At 38.6% G+C, this 23,250-nt stretch overlaps 1 non-coding gene across 1 annotated transcript; it reads right to left on the bottom strand.

Annotated features, from left to right (window-relative positions):
* Positions 1-245: 245 nt before the first annotated feature.
* LOC142544030 (small nucleolar RNA R71) lies at positions 246-356 on the bottom strand. The gene has a single exon (XR_012819999.1). It is a non-coding gene; the product is annotated as a small nucleolar RNA R71 (small nucleolar RNA).
* Between the last annotated feature and the right edge of the window lie 22,894 nt (positions 357-23,250).

Genomic DNA, 23,250 nt, shown 5'->3' with positions numbered 1-23,250 from the left:
CTTTTACCAAATTCTCATGGCTTAGATTCTGAAAATCCATATTTACATATAAGAGAATTTGAGGATGTTTGTAACACCTATAATGATAAAAATTGTAGCATGGATATAGTTCGATTAAAGCTTTTCCCATTTTCTTTAAAAGATAAAGATAAAACATGCCTACAAAATTTGAGATCAAGTTCAATAATATCATGGGAAGAAATGCAAAAACAATTTCTCAAAAGAATTTTCCCTTCCCATAGAACAAACTCCTTTAAAAGACCAATTACGACTTTTTCCAAAAAAAATGGAGAAACCTTTTATCAATGTTGGGATAGATATAAAGAATTACTTAACACGTGCCCACTTCATGGTTTTGATACATGAAAAATAGTTTCACACTTTTATTAAGGTTTAATACCTAAAGATAGGCAAATAATAGAACTCATGTGTAATGAAACTTTTGAAGATACCAAATGGAGCTATGGTGTATTTGGATTCATTAACAGAAAATGCTCAAATTGGGATAATATAGGCACAATAGAACTACAAACAACTAAAATAAATAATTCAACAAATGGAGGTAGTATCTATAATATTAAAGATGATATAGATATTCAAGCTAAACTTGCATCTTTAGCAAGAAAAATTGAGTATTTAAAAATGAAAAAGAATGGTCAATTAAAAAATATTCAAGAAATTTTTTGTCATATATGTGATACACATTATCATTCTACAAAATATTGTCCTACATTACCTTCATTTAAAGAATGTCACCATGAACAAGAAAATTATGTTAACAATGACAAAAAATCAATATTAGATCCTTTTTCACCATCATATAATCCTCGATGGAAAAATCATCCTAATTTTAGTTGGAGTAATGATAATAAAGCACAACCTTCACAACAACATTTTCAAAATCATCAAGGTTATATTCCCTATGATACACTTCCAAAAAAAAACTTTGAAGACGTAATTCATGCATTTATCCAAAAGCAAGAGTATATCAATATTCAAAACAGTCAATCTATGATTGATTTGAAAGAAACTCTAGAAAAATTTGCATTTGCACTTAATATTCTGAAAAAGAAAAATTTTCATCTCAACCTAAACCTAATTCTAAAAATCAAAATCAAGAATTAAATAATAATAAAATGGATGAAATAAAATCTGTTATTGCCCTTAGAAGTGGTAGCAATGAAAACAAGGATCATTTAAATTCAAAGAGTAAGAATGTTGATCCTGATACTTCTGAAAATGATGATACCTTGAATTCTAATAATAAGATGGTGAAAGATAAATCATCTGAAATAGTAAATGAGTCAAATAAACCTCATTTGTTTCCTTATGCATTAACAAATCATAAAAAAACAAAAGAATGATTATGATATCTATGAAGTTTTTAAATAAGCAAAAATAAATATTCTATTATTAGATCCTATTAAACTAGTACCTTCGTATGCAAAATTTTTTAAAAACTTATATATTATGAAAAGAAAATTGCATGTGAAGAAGAAAGAATTATTGGCTGAACAAGTAAGTTCTATTCTTCAAAATAATTCTAGTTTAAAATATAAATATCCTAGTTGTCCAACAATTTTATAAATTATTGGAGAAAATAAAATTAAAAAAACTTTGTTAGATTTGGAAGCAAGTGTGAATTTATTCAGTTTATGAAAAACTTAATTTAGGAGAATTAAAACTCACTACTGTTACTCTCTTACTAGCAGATAGGTCAATCAAAATACCTAGAGGAATTGTAGAAGATATGTTGGTTCAGTCGATAAATTCATATATCCTGTAGATTTTATTGTTTTGGATACGCAACCAATAGAAGTACATAATGAAATTTCAGTAATATTGGGACGACCATTTCTAGCAACTTCAAATGCTTTAATTAATTTTCGAAATGGAATAATGAAATTTTCTTTATAAAATATGACTCTAGAACTTAATGTATTCAATTTATGTAAACAACCAAGTATTAATGAAAATGAATATGATAATGAAATTGAAACAATTGGGAAAGAAAACATACAAGAAGAAAACTTAAATCAACAATATGAAGTTTTTTTAATGGAAAGTTTTGAGTCTGAAAATAATTTTAAAGAAGATGATAATACATAACTTGAATTAAAAGTTTTACTATTAAACTGAAATATTATTTCTTGGTGAAAATAAAACATTTTAATTTCTTCCACTACTCTTCTACTAAATCAAGAAGAAGATTTAATTAAATCACTTTAAATATAAAAATGCAATTGGATGGACTTTGAAAGATATAAATATATAAATCCTTTAATTTGCGCACATAGAATTCACTTGGAAGAAAATGCTAAAACATATCAACAACCACAAAGAAGGTTAAATTCACATATGAATGAAGTTGTTAAGAATGAAGTATTAAAACTAATAGATGCTGGAATTATCTATCCAATCTCAAATAGTATATGGGTAAGCCAACACAAGTAGTGATGGATCGGTTCGGGCACTAGCGAGAGTGATTTCAAAACATATTCTCAAGGAGCTGCAATAGTTCATGTTCTAAGAATGAAAACACCGATGAATTAGATCGAGTTTGGTTTCAAACCAAGCGGAAAACACTCGAAATAAACCTTCGTTAGAAAAATTGATATATTTTGAAAACCAAAGACTTGTGTAAACTGATCGACAGAAATACTGGGAATCAGTTGTGGCTTCTATCAGTTCAGCTATGGATAGAACTGAACTGATATCACCTGAACTGATCAAATCAGTTTAAGAAACACAGTTAAGCTGTTAATACAAAAGATATGTTTATGGATGTTCGGAGACTTCAACTGCTCCTACGTCACCCCTTCTACCACCTCGGGTAGGGTCCACTAGAAGAATTGATTTATTGAAAACCTTTTACAAACCCACCCAACTTAGGACTTGCCCACTGCCTAACTGAACTCTTAGTCTAGACTGAAGACATTACCTTTCAGTCAACACATGTTTAACGTCTATGTGTCAAACACTACATACACTAGTTTTACGTCTTGTGCAAGATGGTATATGAGTGGAGGTGAGTGTGTGCGTGTTAAAACTGATATCTGAAAACTATCCGAAAGTGTTCTCACACACTGAGGGAAATATACTTCTAAAACTAAGCTGATATGACGTTGAAGTGCTCCCTCTCGCTGATTGCTTCTTCAAAGCTGATATGCAATAAGCATGCCCTTTATTTTCTCTCTTGTTTTTCACCTCTCATTCATGTTTGATGATGGTCTTGGTCTATATTTATAGCAGTAATGCGACCGTACATCAAGACTAATAACATGTGATTGTTGCAGCTAGAATGTGTCCTTGAAATTTGTGTCTCGACTTTTTTGACAGCTATTCTATAACATTTTGTCTTTAAACTTTACTGCAACGTCCATGATTGTACTATTGATAGTACAGATGCTTTTGTACCTTTGTGCAGAGCTGGATCCCATTGAATAAGCTTGTCGAGTTTTGCAACTGATTGGTTCTAACTGATGTTCTGAACTGGTTAGTTGAACTGGCCTTGAACTGGTGAGATGAAATCAGTTGACTCGTCAGCTGAACAAATTTCACTAATTCAGTTGAACTGGTCAGTTGAGCTTTTCATCAGTTTAACACTTCATCAACTGGCCGGCTTCTGAAGGTCTTCTGCTGAATCTCCTACCATGTGACAATCAGTTGAACTACTCTTGATACTTCAGTTGTACTGGTTCAGTTTGATCAATCAGTTGGCACTTTCAAATTGCGTCTCGATAGCTTCAGTTTTGATTTGATAATTGATCATGTAACGCCCCAGATTCGACGACTGTCCTCACTGTACCAAGACAAGTCTTTCCAGCGTGCTTATGTCCTCACTCACACGCATCCTGGGAAACTTCCCAGGAGGTCACCCATCCCAAAATAGCCCCAAGTCAAGCAAACTTAACTTTGGAGTTCTTATGTGATGAGCTACCGAAAAGAAGATGCACCTTCGTGATATGAGTAGTACATATCAAATCTTTTAAGGCTTTTTCAACTGTACAGTCCATTACATTGAACAGTCTCGGAATCCCTCCTTATTCCGGTGTGGGATCGGTTCATTCATGTTCCCTACACCTAGAAGCCTGCCAGGAGCCGCTCATTGTCCGTGCAACCTCATGACACCGGCGATCACCCTCCGCCCTCTTCGGCCCCGGGCCTCACATGCCCACCAGCTTCCGCTTGGTTCGTTCCCGAACCACACCGTACTAAGAGAGGTCGGCTCTGATACCAACTCATGACCAGCCCCTCTAGGGACCCTCCTGCACCCTTAGAACCCATAGGACTCAGCCCCAAGCTTGAAAACCAAAGCCCCACTTCAGCACAAGCATGGCCGAGAAACCCACCTAGACTAGGACTCCATGTTTTCTTGCTTAGCCACTTGACCACCGAACCAGGCCTTGAACCAACCCCTTGTGCTCCTTCTTAGGACCCTAAGGACCTAACCTAGCCCAGCCTAGACCCCCTGGCCGAGCCCACAAGCCCTGCACTAGCTGCTGAACCTGTGCTGTTCTCTCCTTGAAGCTCACGGGTTGGAGTCCTAGCTTGCTAGGACTCCTTCCCAGCCTCTTGTCTCGAGTCCTAACATGGCTAGGAGTCTTCCCTTGACCCCTCACGGACCTTAGCCAAGCCCTGGTCCCAACCGAACCCAAACCAAGCCAACAATCCCATAGAACCGAGCCCCTTGATCTCTCAACATAAAATTTTCTGTTCCAGGTTGTTCCTGTGTGTGTGTGCAGCCTGTTGGTTCGTTTTTAGGCCCTCAAACACGTGTAAAACATGCCTTATATGTAATGCCCGAGATGTGAGTTGGTAATCAGCAATTATTAATGCATGATTTGATGTAATTATCGAAGGCAGAAGAAGCGATGTTGCGATTCGATTCTAGTTGCAAAATATATTGTTGGGACAGCAGAGACAGTGCACCCGCGGTTCAAAAGACAGTGCACCCGCGGTGGTTCTTCTGAAATTTGGAAGAGATACAGTATGCTCACCGCATCCGCACCATAAAATCTACCGCACCCGCGGTGTTGGTACAGTAGAGGCACCGCACCCGCGGTACAAAATGCACCACACTTGCGGTCGAGTCTTCCGAATTGTTTGAACTGATCCAGTACGCTCAACGCACCCGCGGTAAAGAACGAGCGCACTCGCGGTGAGACGTGCTAAATGGAAAATACGACACTTGACCTTAGACATGCAATATATATGTGAAGTGTCTTCATTTTCTTCATTTTCAGCAGCTGAGGACCGAGAACAACATTCAGCAATCCTCCAAACTTCATTCCATCTTGGAGATTTGATTGTGAAGCATCTAACCATCCGATTTTCGATCTGAGATCATATTTGTGCTCCTCGTAGTACCAGCTACAAAAAGATGTAAGTTTTGTTATGTTCTTGTTTGATTTGGCTATATGATGTTGGAGAAATCAGATTTTGAGTACTATCATGTGTTCTTATGATTATGGTGAAATGATATTCGAAACCGGATCGAAGAAATGTTACCGTATGTGATTATTACGATTTTCCAGCATGTGTTGAATTGGGAATATGCCGATTTGTAGATTATGATGTATAGATTGTGATGGTTATGAGCTGATGATGTAATTCTCGTGTTGGTATTATCGGTATATAGAGACTACGCCGTTATGTCGTCGAAAGTTATTGAAATTGCCTATTGATCCTACCTTGAATTGGAGATTGATATGGTACATTGTATATATGTCATTTCAGATTGGTATTGACATATTGGGCATCGAAATTTCAAGACTTCGACTTGTACAATCGAGACTACGACACGAAAGGTATAATTCAATGTTTGATTGGGGAGATATAACTCGAATCAGATCCGGTTTGAGTTTCCCACAAATCACATACTAGACTTCTAAACCTTGTTATGTTGTGCTTTATATTGATTTATATACAAGCATTGAGATAGGAGAGTCATTGGCAGATATGCCAAGTTTCTAGACGTTCGGTAGTATCGAGGCATAGGAGAAGATTGACTCTGATTGTAGATATTCGATACAGACAGGGCCGAAGTCTAGCAATAAGACGTACCGCCACCCCGATTGGGATAGTAGGTGGGAGACTTGTTACGTCTTATTCACACCAGGATCCCTAGATTTAGATATGAGTCGAGTTAAAGAGTAAGAGTCGAATTGTTTTATCTGTATTCACCAATGTGTCATAATTACTGAATTATGTGTTATGATTTTATATGAAATTGCATGACATGCATGTATACATGGTTTATACTGGGATTTGTTCTCACCGGAGTTTTCGGCTGTTGTTGTGTCTGTATGTGTGCATTTCAACAGATGGGACAGGATCAGGGTCGAGACAAAGATGAGAGATCGAGATAGCGTGGTGATTTCGGGCGTAGAAGACAACTAGATGTTCTACATGTACTATGTAGTTTGTTAATAACACTGGTTTGTATAAACTAAATAGAACAAGATATGTACTTACGTTTGTTGAAATAAAATAGAGTTAACCTTGATGTATGATTGATATACAGTTGTTTTGATATTAAAAGAAAATTTTTGACCCACATTTTCTAGCAAAGACCCAATTAATCCCAAAGACAAGTGAGTCAGAGCCCGGGTCCCCACACTATATCATCCTAATTTATGGCAGCCCCATAGGTGAATGAAATTCATGGTTCTTAGATCAACATGCATGTTTTAAAAACCATAAAAGAGGCATAAACGAAAATCTTCAAAGGTGCTACTTTTTTTCATGCAATTTCAAACATAATTAAATAATATGGTGTGATGATGAGTAATAGGAGAATATGGCATGTCTTTGCGTTTTATACGCACGATTATTCGTTAACGAATCGAAGAACTTTGACATAGGAGACTAGGCTGAATTTTCTCTTCAAAAATCGAAGCTTTCTTCTACAAAACCCTTGTGTATGCCGTAAGTTTGGTGGGGTGAAAAGAGTTCTGAAATTGTGCTAGGGTGGGGCGTGTATGCTAATGGATTGGGGTAGGTTAATTGCATATTATATAGTTAAATAAAAACACTAATCAAGTTTAGGCCCATTAGGAGATTTAATTAGGCCCATTAGTGATTAATTAAAATATTTAAAATAATTTTGCTTAAATAAGTTTGTAAATTTATTAGCCGGGTTGCCAAAACGTTAGTATTTCTGTAAAAAAAAACCAACACCGATAAAATTTACGTCTCGGCGTATTGAATCACCTCAAAACCCCTTTATTTTCAAAAATAAGAAAAAGCATCACTCATATTTTAAATAATTAAAAACAACTATTTAATAAAAACATTTTACATTTTTCAGCCATCGGTCTCCGTTCCTCGATCGCAACTCGAATAATCTTCATAAATACATTTTAATGCAGCAATGTAGAAAAATTTATTTTAAACATGCAAGTATGCACAACATAATTAATTCACGCAATTAAAACGATTAATTGAAATACACAAGGAAATTAATAATTGCATGCATGTGGTTTGCGTGGACTTTTAAATTTTCGGGGCATTACAATCTTCCCCCCTTAAATTGAATTTCGTCCTCGAAATTCGCTTATCCTTAATAACCCAAAGTTTAGACTTAGTTCTAGGATCCCAAAAATCCACGCTTCCGCTGCGCTACGCTGATAAAACTTAAGTTCTAGAATGTCCTTACATCTCCTAAATCCCAATTAATTTTTCTTTCTAAATCCTCATTTTCAAATCGCAACTTAAAAAGACCCAAATGACATAGTGTTATTACTATTATAACCTCGAATTTCAATTTTTCTTACAATTCCCAATATTAAAAGATGGATGACCATATTTATCGTATATTATTTTTCCTTATTTTATACCCAAAATATTTATCAACTTATCATATTTCAACCTTAAAATTCCAAATGCATCCGCTAACATTTAGATTTTTCAAGCTTAATATTGATTCATCCTTAAAAACTCTTGATTAACATTCCTTATAATATTATAACCCAAGATATCCCAATATTCCAAATATTCTTAAAAGTCTAAATCCTCAAAATTCTTATCATTTAAACCATTTTATTATCGCTTATTGCTAAACTAGTCCCCAAATTCCGTAATAATTGCAAAACAAATTCTTAATTTCCTCAAAAATCATCCTAATTGGTCCTTAATTTCAAAAATCCTACGATTAACCCATAAGTTCTTGGCATTCTTAATTTCCTGCTACGAGTTTCCCATAACATAATATCGATAATTTTAAACTTATTTACCCAAAAATCAATTTTACCTTTCATCAAAACTTAAAATCCCAATTTATACATTTTCTTACTCCCAAGTCGTTGCAAATCCTTAAATCAATATTCCTCACTTCTAATTCCAAAAAATTAATTCGACTAGTAACCATGGATCATAATATTTTCTTAGAAAATCTACGTGTCCCAAAGCATTCATAATATTCATGATTACTTATGGCCCAAAAAAATAGAACGTCAATACTAAAACCCAAAAATCAATATAGTTCAATTCCACCACGAAGCCAACATGCGTTGAAATCAAATAATTTCTTATTTCATATCTTATCACGTATAAAATTCCAAAGCATATAAATCTATATCCTCATAGAGCTATTAAACATGTGACTTACACATAGAATTCATATACTTATGCTGATAACATCATAAAATCATATAAAGCATGTAAACTTACAAACTTGAGGCTTGACGACTGAGCTTCCCGGCACTGATGGTGGCACAACCCTTTACAGGACCTTTGCTCAGATACCAACTGAAACGTCTGCTTATTCGTTTTCTTAAAAAGTACTAGAAATTTTTTTTTCAAACCTCATATAACATTTGGCCGAATCATAAAATATTTTGGAGAATGAAGGAGAGTTGCAATATAAAATGGATTCAAATGGCATGACCAAGTCTTGCTCCCTTTGAATTTGAAATGGTTTGTTATCCAAGAGATTGTTGGAGGGATAATGGGGTGCACAAAGGACCGATTCTTCCTGTCAAACAAGGCTTGGATAATGATGGATTAATAATTAAATGGTGATTAGAAAAATGAAGGGTTAACATACTAAGAAATAACAAGGAAAGGGTCAAAGGTGGTGAGTTGTCAAAGAATTGTTATGAAATCTAGGGGGTGGCCGAAATTAAGCTAATAAATGGAGGGGAAATATTGCTTAGTTAGTGTATTTTAAATCTTTAGAGTCTCATCTATCCTTTAAATAATTTAGTGGATTAACACATTAATTATGGATCCTAAATGAACTTATTTCCTACTTACCTCAAGTTACTTAAATAATTCCTTAAACCTCCTTTTAACTTAAATTAACTTATTAGTTAGCTAAAATAAATTCTGGGAATGTTTTCTTAATATTAAATTTTATCTCAAAACTCCAACTCCAGCCCGGCCTCACTTAATTAACTGAAAAGATAGCAACTAAACTACTGCATGAAATAAATAAATTTAAAGAAAAGAATTTAAATCCTCATGCAATAATAATAACAATCATTTTACTTTAAATGCTAGAAATTATGCATGACTTATACGTAGTCTGGTTTACGGGTTCTACAACTCTCCCCCCCTTAAAAGAATTTTCGTCCTCGAAATTAAAACTCATCGAATAACTCGGGGTACCGACTCCTCATCTCTGGCTCAGATTCCCACGCAGCTTCGTCCTCTGAATGGTTGAGCCATTTGACTTTCACTCGCTTAACCAGCTTGTTCCGAAGCTTCTTCTCCTGTCTGTCTAAGATCTGTACTGTTCTCTCTTCATAAGACAGGTTCGGAGTAAGCTGCAACGGCTCAAAGTTCAAGACATGCGAAGGATTTGCCATATACTTCCTCAGCATAGAGACGTGGAACACATTGTGTACTCTGGCCAGATTCGGCGGAAGAGCCACACGATAAGCTAACGTCCCAACTCTGTCGAGGATCTCAAATGGTCCAATGAATCTCGGACTGAGCTTTCCTTTCTTTCCGAACCGTATGACACCCTTCATAGTTGCTACCTTCACAAAAACATGGTCGCCAATGACAAACTCTAGATCTCTCCTCCTCTGATCTGCATAGCTCTTCTGTCGGCTCTGAGCAGTCCTCATCCTATCTCGGATCTTGACTACTACATCGGCAGCCTGCTGAATAATCTCTGGACCCAACTCTGATCTCTCTCCTACTTCATCCCAATGAACAGGAGATCTGCACTTGTGACCATACAGTGCTTCATACGGTGCCATACTTATAGACGATTGGAAACTGTTGTTATAGGTAAACTCTACTAATGGCAAGTTCGACTCCCAACTCTCTGAGAAGTCAATAACACAAACACGGAGAAGATCCTCCAAAATCTGAATAACTCGCTCTGACTGCCCATCTGTCTGCAGATGGAAAGCTGTGCTAAATAGCAACTTCGTACCCATGGTCGAATGCAAACTCTTCCAAAACGATGAAGTGAATCTGGGGTCCCTGTCAGATACGATAGAAACTGGAATACCATGAAGTCGGACTATCTCCCGGATATACAACTCTGTATACTGAATCATGGTGAAAGTCGTCTTAATAGGCAAGAAGTGCGCTGATTTGGTAAGACGATCTACAATCACCCAGATAGAATTTGATCCTCTGACTGACTTCGGCAATCTGGTCACAAAGTCCATGGTAACATTCTCCAACTTCCACTCGGCAATGGGAAGAGGCTTGAGCAAACCTGCTGGTCTCTGATGCTCCGCCTTCACTAACTGACAAGTCAGACACTCGGATACAAACCGTCTGATGTCTTTCTTCATCCCAGGCCACCAATACAATAACTGCAGATCTCAGTACATCTTCGTACTCCCTGGATGAATAGAGTACGGCGACATGTGGGCCTCTGATAAAATATCTGCTCGGATAAAACCACTGCTAGGAACCCACATCCTGTCTCGGTATCTCACAATACCATCGCTGACTGAATACAAGACACTGCCATTGGCCTCATCTCTCTGCTTCCACTTTGCCAACTGCTCATCTGCTGACTGACCACTGCGGATACGGTCTAGAAGAGAGGACTGAATAGTCAAGGTAGATAGACGGGGAACTCTACTTTGAGGATATGACTCTAGATCAAACCTCTGCATCTCAATCTGAAGAGGTCTCGAAACTGTCAAATGAGCCATCACTGCGACTTTTCTGCTCAATGCATCCGCAACTACATTAGCTTTACCCGGGTGGTAGCTAATGTCACAGTCATAATCCTTCACAAGCTCCAACCAACGCCTCTGACGCATGTTCAGCTCCTTCTGCATAAAGAAATACTTGAGACTCTTGTGGTCGGTAAAGATCTTGCACTTCTCTCCATACAAATAATGCCTCCAAATCTTCAGGGCAAATACTACGGCTGCCAACTCTAGATCATGGGTAGGGTAGTTTTTCTCATGGATTTTCAGCTGTCGAGAAGCATACGCTATCACCTTCCCATGCTGCATCAATACTACGCCCAAACCGAGCTTTTAAGCATCGGTATACAGAACAAACTCATCGGGCCCTGACGGCATGGCCAAAACTGGCGCTGAGATAAGAGCTTTCTTCAAAGTATCGAAGCTCTTCTGACACTACTCGCTCCACACAAATTTAGCATTCTTCTTGGTCAATGATGTGAGTGGAACGGCAATAGAGAAGAATCCCTTAATGAACTTCCGATAATATCCTACTAGTCCAAGAAAACTGCGGATCTCTGATGCATTCTGTGGCACAACCTAATCTCTGACTGCTGCAACCTTCGCTGGGTCTACCTCAATACCGCTGCTAGAAACAATATGGCCTAAGAATGCCACCTTCTCTAACCAGAAGTCGCACTTACTGAACTTTGCGAATAACTTATGTTTTTGCAAGGTTTGCAACACTGTGGTCAGATGTCTGCTGTGATCCTCTTGATTCTTGGAGTAGACGAGAATGTCGTCTATGAACACTATCACAAACTGATCAAGATACGGCTGAAATACGCGATTCATGAGATCCATGAAGATCGCTGGCGCATTCGACAAACCGAACGGCATCACAAGGAACTCGTAGTGGCCGTAACGAGTCCTAAAAGAAGTCTTGGAAACATCAGCATCTTTCACCCTCAATTGGTGATAACCGGAACGCAGGTCAATCTTCGAGAATACCGAAGCTCCCTGCAACTGATCAAATATATCCTCAATCCGCGCAAGTGGGTACTTGTTCTTCACTGTAACCCGGTTCAACTCCCGGTAATCAATACAGAGCCTCATAGAGCCATCCTTCTTCTTCACAAATAAGACTGGTGCGCCCCATGGTGAAAAACTCGGGCGAATGAACTCCTTGTCAAGAAGTTCCTGAATCTGCTTCTTAAGCTCTGCCATCTCTGTCGGTGCTAGTCAGTACGGCGCTTTGGAGATCGGAGCCGTACCTGGCATAAGCTCAATAGAAAACTCCACCTCTCGCTCGGGTGGCATACCAGAGACGTCCTCAGGAAAAACGTCTGGGAAATCTCTAACAATAGGAACATCTGCGGCTTACTGACTGGGTGCCTCGGGGACAGATATAAAATTTGCTAAGAATGCCCGACACCCTCTATGCATGAGCTTCCTAGCCAGGACATAAGGAATAATGCGCGGTAAGGGAAAGTACCTGTCTGGCTCGAATAAGAACTACGTCATTCCAGGCAGTCGGACTAGAACAGATCTCCGCTGGAAGTCAATCAAAACTCTGTTCCGCAATAGCCAGTCCATCTCTAGAATGATGTCAAACTCTGGCATCGGCAACACGATCAGATCCGCATAAAAGAGGTTGACATGGAGCTCAAGATCTATGTCTCGAAACACATTGGTAGCTGCCATCTCCTCATCAGAAGGCAATACTACTGAATAGGCTACATCTAGCCCAACGGTCTTGACCTTGAGGAAATTAGCAAAGACCTCCGAAATAAATGAGTGAGTGGCCCCTGAATCTATCAAGGCCTTCGTAGCGGAACCAGATATAAAAATTCTCCTTGAAAGATCAGAACTCTAAGTTGAACCCAATAGTTACAAGAACTAAACTTATAGACATGCAAAGGCCAGAGTTCTTCTAACCTAATTCCCGAAAATAATTCTGAGTAGGGCATGCAATCCTATCGCAATTCTAAGTTCAAAATATTAATCCCGATTCCCAAAACATCGAATATCAAAATAAACTTAAAGTTGTAAGATACCTGTCATAAGCATGGTCTCCGGGTTCGTCTCTGTCGCATGAAGGGCAAAAAGTCTGCCTTGGGTAGGCAGACTCCCACGAGGGCACTGCAGAAGTAAGTGGTCTGGACTACCACACTTATAACACTTCCCTGAACCATACATACATGCTCCAGGATGGCGGCGTGAGCACTTGGGACAGACTGGGTGCTCAAAGGTCCTTGGGACTGCACGTCTCTGATGCTGCTGCCTCTGTCCTCTGCTCTTGGGTGGGCCATGGAAAGGCCTCTTGTTCTGATGCTGCTGCTGAGGAGGAGGAGGGCGGTGTGGAGCTGGGACTGGTCGCTTACCCTTGCGGTCCCTCTCAATGTCGATCTGATCTTGCTCTGCAGCAAGAGCTCTGGAAACCGCGACTTCAAAAGTAGTAGGGCATGCCACTCTAACGTCGCGGCGCAAGATCGGCCGCAGACCATCCATAAAGTGTCTCAATTTGGCTCCAGCATCACTGGCGATTAGGGGCACAAAGTGGCAACCCCTCTCAAACTTACGGACGAACTCCGTAACAGTCAGATCACCCTGCCTCAGGGTCATGAACTCCCTGGTCAACCTGAAACGCACCTCATCAGTAAAATATTTGGAGTAGAATACCTCCATGAAGCGCGTCCAACTCAGTGTAGCCAAGTTCAAAGCTACTGATGCTCTTTCCCACCATAGGCGTGCATCTCCTCCGAATAGATAGGTGGCACAACGAACTCTGTCTGCATTTCCAAGCTCCATGAACTCGAAGATAACCTCGAGGGACTTAATCCAGCCCTCGGCAATCATGGGATCAGACGTCCCTGAAAACTCCTTCGGACGCATCTTCATAAACCGCTCGTAAGTAGCCTTGGGCCCTGTCGGCCTGGCTGCCACAGCATTGTTCCCCGCAAACTGTGCGAAGAACTGAGTCATCCCAGCTAGCATATGGGCATTCATGTTAGGTGGAGGTGGAGGTGGTAAGTCCCTCTCCTGCCTCTGGTTCATGCCGTCCTCCTGGCGAGGCTCATCCTCTCTAGTGCGCTCAAGAATGCATCTAGGGGGCATACTGTTCCATACATAACCCATACGTAACTAAAATGCATAATTTCCATAATTTCTTTAAAATTTTAAATAAATACTGAATAATCAAAATCTAAACATAAAATATTTCGTGAGAACATGCAGGTAAAATATTTCATGCTGTAAACGAAATGCGTAAATGTAAACTTACAGACCGAAGACGTGACTCCATGAGCTCCTCGTGGTCAGTAGTAGTACAACCCTTTACAGAACAATTGCTCTGATACCAGCTATAATGGCCCGATAATTCGTGTTTGAAAATTTGCGGAAAAATTTAAAATTTTCTTTTTTTTTAAATAATTAAAAAGCCTCATTCACAAAATAAACTGATAAATCAAGTTTAATGTTCAAAATAGCAGCGGAAGAAATTATTGTTTGCAAAATAACAAGTTAAAGTAATCAAACAACTGATAAAAATGTTTAAACATAAAAATGATAAATGCTATAAATGAGGTCCTCGGGTTCCACTACTGCCGACCCAAGCTAGCTCACTGGTCCCCGCCCTAGGTCCCGACCTCATCAGTACCTACAACAATCAAGTCTAGTGAGTCTAAAGACTCAGCATGCATATATTGTAAATAACGAGTAAATAATATAATAAAATTGCATGGGAGTAAAAATATCATGTCATGAGGCATAACATGAAAATAACTTATCATGAGCAATTATAATACGTGCATAACTGACTGAAAATCATAAGTGAAATATTTGCTCAATCGAGCCCTGTCATAAAATAACATGTCATAAATTTCTGTTGAGATTATGTTCTACGCAAGTGGCCCCTGCACTGAACTGAACTGAACTGACCGGTAAGTGACCACCGGGTTAAGTAATAATCGTCTGATCAGACTAATGCCACAGTATACTGGGTGGAACTGAACTGAACCGGTAAGTGACCACCGGGTGATACAATAATCCCATTATAGTGAAATGGCCACAAGCAATATCGCATAAATCTCAAAAATGAATATTTTATTTTTTTTTATGCACGTAATATAATTAAATATCCTGTATTATTTTACCACATGGATTGGATCTTTTCCAGGCTCGCTGCGACCTAAATTTAACATGAAAAATATGCAAATGATTTTCTTGACCAAACTTTGTACTTGAATCCAAAAACGAGACAATTACGCCAAATGACTTGGTATTTAATCATGACTCCGTGCCAACCCGAACCAACACCAAAATATCATTTAGTCATGATTAAAATACATCTAAAATGATGAAATAATGCTCCAAAAATGATGCAAATCGAAATTTTAATGAATGGAGGCCGAAACATGAAACGCTCTTTCGAGAGTCAATTTGGCACATCGCACCGTAAATTGCCGTACGACCTCTAAACATAACCGAATCACAAACGGTCAAAAACAAGACCTTCCCAACTTGATGAGGTACTGTCCAGTCGAAGGCCATAGGCTAAAAGCCATCCAAGAACTCAAACGAGCCTCTGAACCGAAGGAACAAGTTGCTGTCCTGAAATTCCAGCAACCGCATTTGTGCTTACATTGCTTCGTTTGCGAGCCTATTGGTCATTGGGGCTTGCACCACCAACCAGAGCCTCTTACCAACATCCTAGGGTATGGTTTGAACCATGGCTAAGGGCCCTAGGCCAGACACAATTCGAACCACACCAGAAGCAAACCACACGTCCCAACCGAGCACCAATTCTGCGCGCGTAGGGCATTGCTATTGTTTTGCTGTCATGGATCGTTCCAGTGGTCATTTGATTGACCATGGCACGATCTAGACATCAAGGGGTATGGTATGAACCATGGCTAAGGGCCAGAGGCCAAACAAGATCCACACCACTCCACCAAAACCGAAACATTACATGCAGTAAGGGGAAGGGGCCGAGGGGCTGTTCTTGTTTCTTTTAATTGAAAACCAATTCCACCATGGACCAAACCTCAAAAGGCCAACTTGGTCACGTCCTAGACATAATAAGGAGATGTTCTAACCATGGCTATAGCCCCTAGGGCAGCCAAGATCAGATTCATTTCCCTTTGACAGCAACATGAGAAAATCGATCACAAAAAGGGGCATGCTTGGGGAGTTGCTGTCATTTCTGATTTCCAGCATGTATGGGGCTTGAACTAATGGAAAAACATGATCCTAACATGTCCTAGTACATGTCTAGATGCAGCTTTGAGAGCCTGGACACGAGCCATCCACCTGAAACACCAAAAACAAGCGAACCGTGAAGCATGAAAGGAGGGCCGAAAATCTGCACTTCATTTTTTGAAAAAGTGGTCTTGTATTTCGGTTTTGCTTAAATAAAATCATGAGTATGTTGTTTTAAAATACTAATATGGCTTGATTGAAGAGCAAATAAAAACATACACATGCCTTGGTTTCGTTTTGAAAAGAAAACGAACGAATATGACGACGCGGCGCAGAGGAGACGGAGTGATCTTCTTTTCTTGCTTCTATTCGATTTCCTCTCTTATTTCTTGCTATGAGGCTCACGATTTTTACTATGAATGTGCTCTGAATTTTGGTGCAAGGGAGAGGGGGAAATGGTTAGGAGAATGAAGGGGAGTTGCAATATAAAATGGATTCAAATGGCATGACCAAGTCTTGCTCCCTTTGAATTTGAAATGGTTTGATATCCAAGAGATTGTTGGAGGTATAATGGGGTGCACAAAGGAACGATTCTTCCTATCAAACAAGGCTAGGATAATGATGGATTATTAATTATATGGTGATAAAAAAAATGAAGGGTTATCATACTAAGAAATAACAAGGAAAGGGTCAAAGATGGTGAGTTGTCAAAGAATTTTTGTGACATCTAGAGGGTGGCCGAAATTAAGCTAATAAATGGAGGGGAAATATTGCTTAGTTAGTGTATTTTAAATATTTAGAGTCTCATCTATCCTTTAAATAATTTAGTGGATTAACACATTAATTATGGATCCTAAATGAACCTATTTCCTACTTACCTCAATTTACTTAAATAATTCCTTAAACCTATTTTTAACTTAAATTAACTTATTAGTTTGCTAAAATAAATTCTGGGAATGTTTTCTTAATATTAAATTTTATCTCAAAACTCCAACTCCGGTCCGGCCTCACTTATTTAACTGAAAAGATAGCAACTAAACTACTGCATGAAATAAATAAATTTAAAGAAAAAAATTTAAATCCTCATGCAAAAATAATAACAATCATTTTACTTTAAATGCTAGAAATTATGTATGACTTATACGTAGTCTGGTTTACGGGTTCTACATTTTCATGATGCATAAACTTTAAATAAAAACATTTTCAAAAAAACATAAACATATTACTTAAACATATTCATATTCATATCCATATTCGTGTCCATATTCATATTCATATTCATGTTCATGTTCGTGTTTGTTGAATTCAGATCGTGATTGTGACTCATATTCTTGATCGTATTGGGCGATGGATCCATCTAAAGAAAACCACAGTACTGGGCGGCGGGGACACCAGCGACACTCTCACCCGTCAACTAGGCCTTGGCCAACGTATTAACATATTCGTATTCGTATCACATATTCGTATTCGTATCCGTATCCAAGGAAACACGATCGTCGGGCTCCCACTGAGACCATAACCCTCACAATATTTCCAACATGTAGTAGTCACAATCCCTTCACGTCCTTCAACATGTTATCATCACTTTATAAAAACGTGCATAATATCATTTTATTTTGAAACCAAGCATGCAACATATCTTTTAAATGTCCAATTTAAATCATAAAATTCATAAACATTTAAAAATCATAATTTAACATATTAAAATCATAAACATCCATAAACATTTTAAAATAAATATTTTAACATCATAACCGTTTAAAATAATTATTTAAATTATAAACATTTAAAATAAACCTTTTAACATATTAAATCATAAAATATTAAACATATTAACATCTTAAAAATCCATAAACATTTAAAATTGACATATTAACATATAAACATTCATAATCATTGAAAATAATCATATGAGCACATAAAACAACCATCAGAAAACTGCCATGACGTTTACTAATTTCTAGGTGTGAAATGATCGTTTTACCCCTGGACGTATAATTTCTCGTTTTTGATATTTTCTTAATTTCATTGACTCTAACATGTCCCAAATAATTATTTAAGCCTACATGAATTTTCTCATATTTTTATTTAGCTTAATTCGATGACTTTTAAATAAATCTTTAAATGTGACGTATTAATGCGTTTTAATCCCAAATTCAACCAAACCTTAATATAAATTTCCCAAATAAAAAACTTAGACTTATAATAATTATTTAAGCTTAAACCTAATTTTTCATAATTTTATTACGCATAAAACTAGGCGTTTAAATTAACTCGTTAATTAGCGTTTCGTGTGGCGATTAAATCCCGAATAAATCCATAACTTGTCATTTTGATCCCAAATTTTTAACATAAAATTTTTATTATTTATTCTACCCTTCCAAGCCATGAGACACACCCGTGGACCCATGGATTTAATTTTTAGTTCTTAAATCTCGTTTTTGACCCTTAACTGAACACACCGAGCCATATCCTAATTTACTCGAGTCACGCCCGAGCCACCTTGAACCAAAACCTATCCAACCCATCTAGGGACCCTACTGTGCAAGCCCAATCCGTAAAACAAGCTCTGGCCCGCTCAAAACATTCCTGAAACTCGACCTTGTTCTGCACGTGTGAGTGTGTGGGAGTTCCCTTGAACACAAGGACTCCTAACTAGTCTAGGACTTCTCCCATCCCTTAACCACCGAACCCACCTAACCCTGTCCATCACTGGACCATGCCCAGGCTTGATCCAGACGAGCCCAAGCCCCTAAACCCAGCAGCGAAGCTCCTGAATTCAGAAGCATCATCCTGCGCGTACAAGCTGCCTTCATGGTGCCTCCTCCGTTTTCTGTCTTCTCTCGAGCCAGCAGCCAGCCCACCACTCCAGCCCTTAGCCTGACCCATGCCCATCATCCTAGGACCCTGGTGGACCACCTAGTACAGCCCCAAACCGAGCCATAACCCCTAGAACTCTTGGCCACCCCAGATTCCTGCGCGTGAAGAGTCCTTTCACGCACGGGATGTTGTTGCTGTTATCCATGAAAGGATGAAGACAGCACAGTCGAGACAGAAGAGTTATGCTGATGTACGGCAAATGCCGTTGCAGTTTGAGGTTGGTGATCACGTGTTCTTGAAGATTGCACCTCTTAAAGGTGTGATGAGGTTTGGCAAGAAGGGAAAGTTGAGTCCAAGATTTATTGGCCCATTTGAGATCTTGGATAGAGTCGGTGATCGAGCTTACAGGTTAGCCTTACCACCAGATCTTGATAGAGTTCACAATGTTTTTCATGTCTCCATGCTCAGGAAGTATATTGCGAATCCTTCCCATGTTTTTCGTCACGAGCCATTGGATTTGACGCCGAATTTAACGTACCAAGAGATTCCAGTTCAGATTCTGGATCGCAAAGTTAAAGTATTGAGAAACAAAGAGATCGGCATTGTTAAAGTCCTTTGGAGGAATCAATTGGTTGAAGAAGTCACGTGGGAACCAGAGGATGAGATGAAAGAAAAGTATCCCGAGCTTTTTGCGCAGTGACGTCAATTTCGGGGACGAAATTCCTCTAAGGAGGGGAGATTGTAATAGCCAAGCTTGGTGAACGGTACGGTTTAAAATTTCGTATATTTATGGACTACTTGGTTAAGTTTAAGTATAGTTGTAACGCCCCTGAAAAATTTAAAGGTCCACGCGAACCACATGCATACGATTTATTAAATTCTCTTGTATTTTAATTAATTGTTTTAATTGCATTAAATTAATTATGTGGTGCATATTGATATGTTTAAATTATATTTTTCTACATGGTTGCATTAAAATGTATTTTTAAAGGTTATTCGAGTTGCGATCGATGAACGGAGACCGAGGGCTGAAAAAACGTAAAATGTTTTTATTAAATAATTGTCTTTAATTATTTAAAATATGATTGTGGGTTTTTATTAATTTTGAAAATATGGGGTTTTGAGGTGATTTTATACGCCGGGACGTAATTTTTATTGGTGTTGGATTTTTAATAAAAATGCGAGCGTTTTGGCAACCCGGCTAATAAATTCACAAACTTATTTAAATTAAATTATTTTTAATATTTTAATTAAGTACTAATGGGCCTAATTAACCTCTTAGTGGGCCAAGGCTTGATTAGTGTTTAATTAAACTATATATTATACAATTAAACCCCATAACCCACCCCCTAATCCCTAAAGCACACGTCCCACTTCCCCCAACAAATCAAACTCTCCCTTGCAAAGTTTTACACGGCACACACCAGATTTTTGGAAGAGAAAGTTTTCGAAAAGCTTGAAGAGAAATTAAGTGTAGGCCCTCGTCGTCGTCGTTCTTCGTCGTCAACGGTTTTTCGTGCGTTTAAAACGCAAAGGCACGCCATACATCTCCTTTTCTCATCCATCATATCATATTATTGTTTGAATTATTGTATACATAAAGAACATGAAATATTTTTCATAATTTTCGGATTATTGCATGTATAGATGAGGAAACTTGATTTTTGAATCCAATAATTTGTTTATTGTTCGGTCAAGGGGCTGCCATGACTAGGGTATTGATCAAGGACGTTTTTCACAAGTTTTAGGGACCTAATAACACACACAAAACGCTGAATTCATGATAGGAAACAAGCTGGAACCGTAGGCCAAAGGAAATAGAAGAAATGTGAGTTCATGGTATGTGCAATCTTCAAGTGGTTCGATCACTATGCATGGGGCTTAGGGATTCGACCAGGGCTCGTCCAGGGTCAGGGGTGGTCTCGGTCTAGGGCTGGGTTGGGTCCTAGGGTGGCTAGGGTTCGAGCTTGTGGCTGTGGAAGGAGTTCACGCAGGGTGGGGCTCTTCTCGAGCAGTTTTCTGGTGGCCGAGAGAGTCCAGGGGCTGTGGCTCGGTTGGGGCTGGGCTAGGTTGTTCATCAGGGTCCTAGAATGATGGGAAGGGGTCGGGCTAGGGGCTTGAGTGATGGGCTCGCTGGTGGCTCGAAGAAAGGAGGGAAACCGTGAGGGATCAAAGTGGACGCGAGGCTGCTGTCTTGTGCAGATGGGTTGGTGCTCGCGTCTAGGGCTTGGGGACGTGGGCTAGGTTAGGTCCTTAGGGTCCTAAGAGGGTGTAAGATGGTCTGGGCAGGGGCTGGTGCGGTTTGGGAGGCTGCTGGCTCGAGGGAAACTTGGATGCGTGAGACCACCTGCGCGTAAGCTGCTGCTGGCATGAGAGTGGTTCGCTGCTTGATTCCAGGACATGGGTTGGTCTGGGCTTGGTCTGGACGTGGGCTAGGGAAGGCTTAGGGTCATGAGGGGTCAAGTGGTTAAGGGTTGGAGGTGTCCTAGTTGGTTAGGAGTCCTAAGATAGGCTAGAAGGCACTCACACACACATGTACAGATTTTGGGTCAAGTTTCAGGAAGGTTTTGAGCGGGCTAGGGCTTGTCTTACGGGCTGGGATTACACAGTAGGGTCCCTAGGTGGGTTGGCTCGGGTTTGGCTCAAGGTGGCTCGGGCGTGGCTCGAGTAAATTAGGAGATGGCTCGGTGCGCTCGATAAGGTGTCAAAACGAGAAATTAAAAGGTTAAAATTGAATCCATGTGTCCACGGGGGTGGCTCATGACTTGTAAGGGTAGAATAAATCTTAAAAATGCTATGTTTAAAATTTGGGATCAAAATAATGATTTTTAGATTTATTCAGGATTTAATCGCCGCACGAAACGCTAATTAACGAGTTAATTGAAACGCCTAGTTTTAAGCCTTATAAAATTATGAAAAATTAGAGTTAAGCTTAAATAATTATTAGAAGTCTAAGTTTTTAATTTGGGAATTTAATATTAAGGTTTGGTTTAATTCGGGATTAAAACGCGTTAATACGTCTTATTTAAAGATTAAATTAAAAGTCCTTGATTTAAGCTAAATAAAAATATGAAAAAGTTCATGTAGGCTTAAATAATTATTTGGGACATGTTAGAGTCATGAAATCAAGATAAAAGTCGAAAACGTATAATGTCGAGTCTAGGGGTAAAACGGTTTTTTTACACCTAAAAAATTAGTAAACGTCATGGCAGTGCCCTGAATGCTGTTTTATGTGCTAATATGATTATTTTTTTATATTTATGGATGTTTGTGGAATTTTTATGTTAAAAAAGATATTTTAAATGCTCATGAGATTTTATATGTTAAAATGATATTTTAAATGTTTAAGGAATTTTAGATGGTTATGATTTAATATGTAAAAATGTTATTTTATATGTTTTGAGGTTAAAATGTCATTTTAAATGTTTATGAAATGTTCATGATTAAATTATGGTTTTTAGATGTCTAGGAGATTTTTATGATTTAAGGAAGACCTTTAAAAGACATGTTGCATGCTTGGTTTCGAAAACAAAATGTTATGTTATGCATGATTTTTATAAAGTGATGTGAATGAAAAATGTTGAAGGAAGTGAAGTGATTGTGACTAATTCGTTAATGATGGCGACGTCGTGAGGGTTATGATCCCAGTGGGAGCCCGACGATCGTGTTTCCATTATTACGAATATGAGGTTATGAGATTTGAGGTAAGAATGGGAATATCGTGAGGGGAGAAGGCCCCAGAGGGAGCCCCGATGATCGTATTTCTATTCGATCATGATAGGCCAGGGCCCAGTTGACCGGTGAGAGTGTTGCTGGTGTCCCCCGCCGCCCAGTACTGAGGTTTCACGTAGATGGATCCATCGTCATGTCATGTCATGTCAGGAAAGTCACAATTAACGATCTGAATTCAACAAAGGAAAAAGAAAAAAAAGAGGAAATGTTCATGATTATGTTTAAGGTTTTATGTCATGTCATGTTGAGGAAAAAGGAAAAAGTTAAGGTTTATGATTGCATGTCATGAAAAAGTATTTTATGAAAATGTTTATGTTTAAAGTTTTATGCATCATGAAAATATTTACGAAAATGTTTATGTTTATGCATCTTCATGAAAACGATATTTTAA

The sequence above is a fragment of the Primulina tabacum genome, chromosome 4, assembly GCF_025594145.1.
Source record: "Primulina tabacum isolate GXHZ01 chromosome 4, ASM2559414v2, whole genome shotgun sequence".
Taxonomy (NCBI): domain Eukaryota; kingdom Viridiplantae; phylum Streptophyta; class Magnoliopsida; order Lamiales; family Gesneriaceae; genus Primulina; species Primulina tabacum.
Note: the sequence above shows the minus strand (reverse complement) of the source record. Positions and strands in the feature narration are given on the sequence as shown.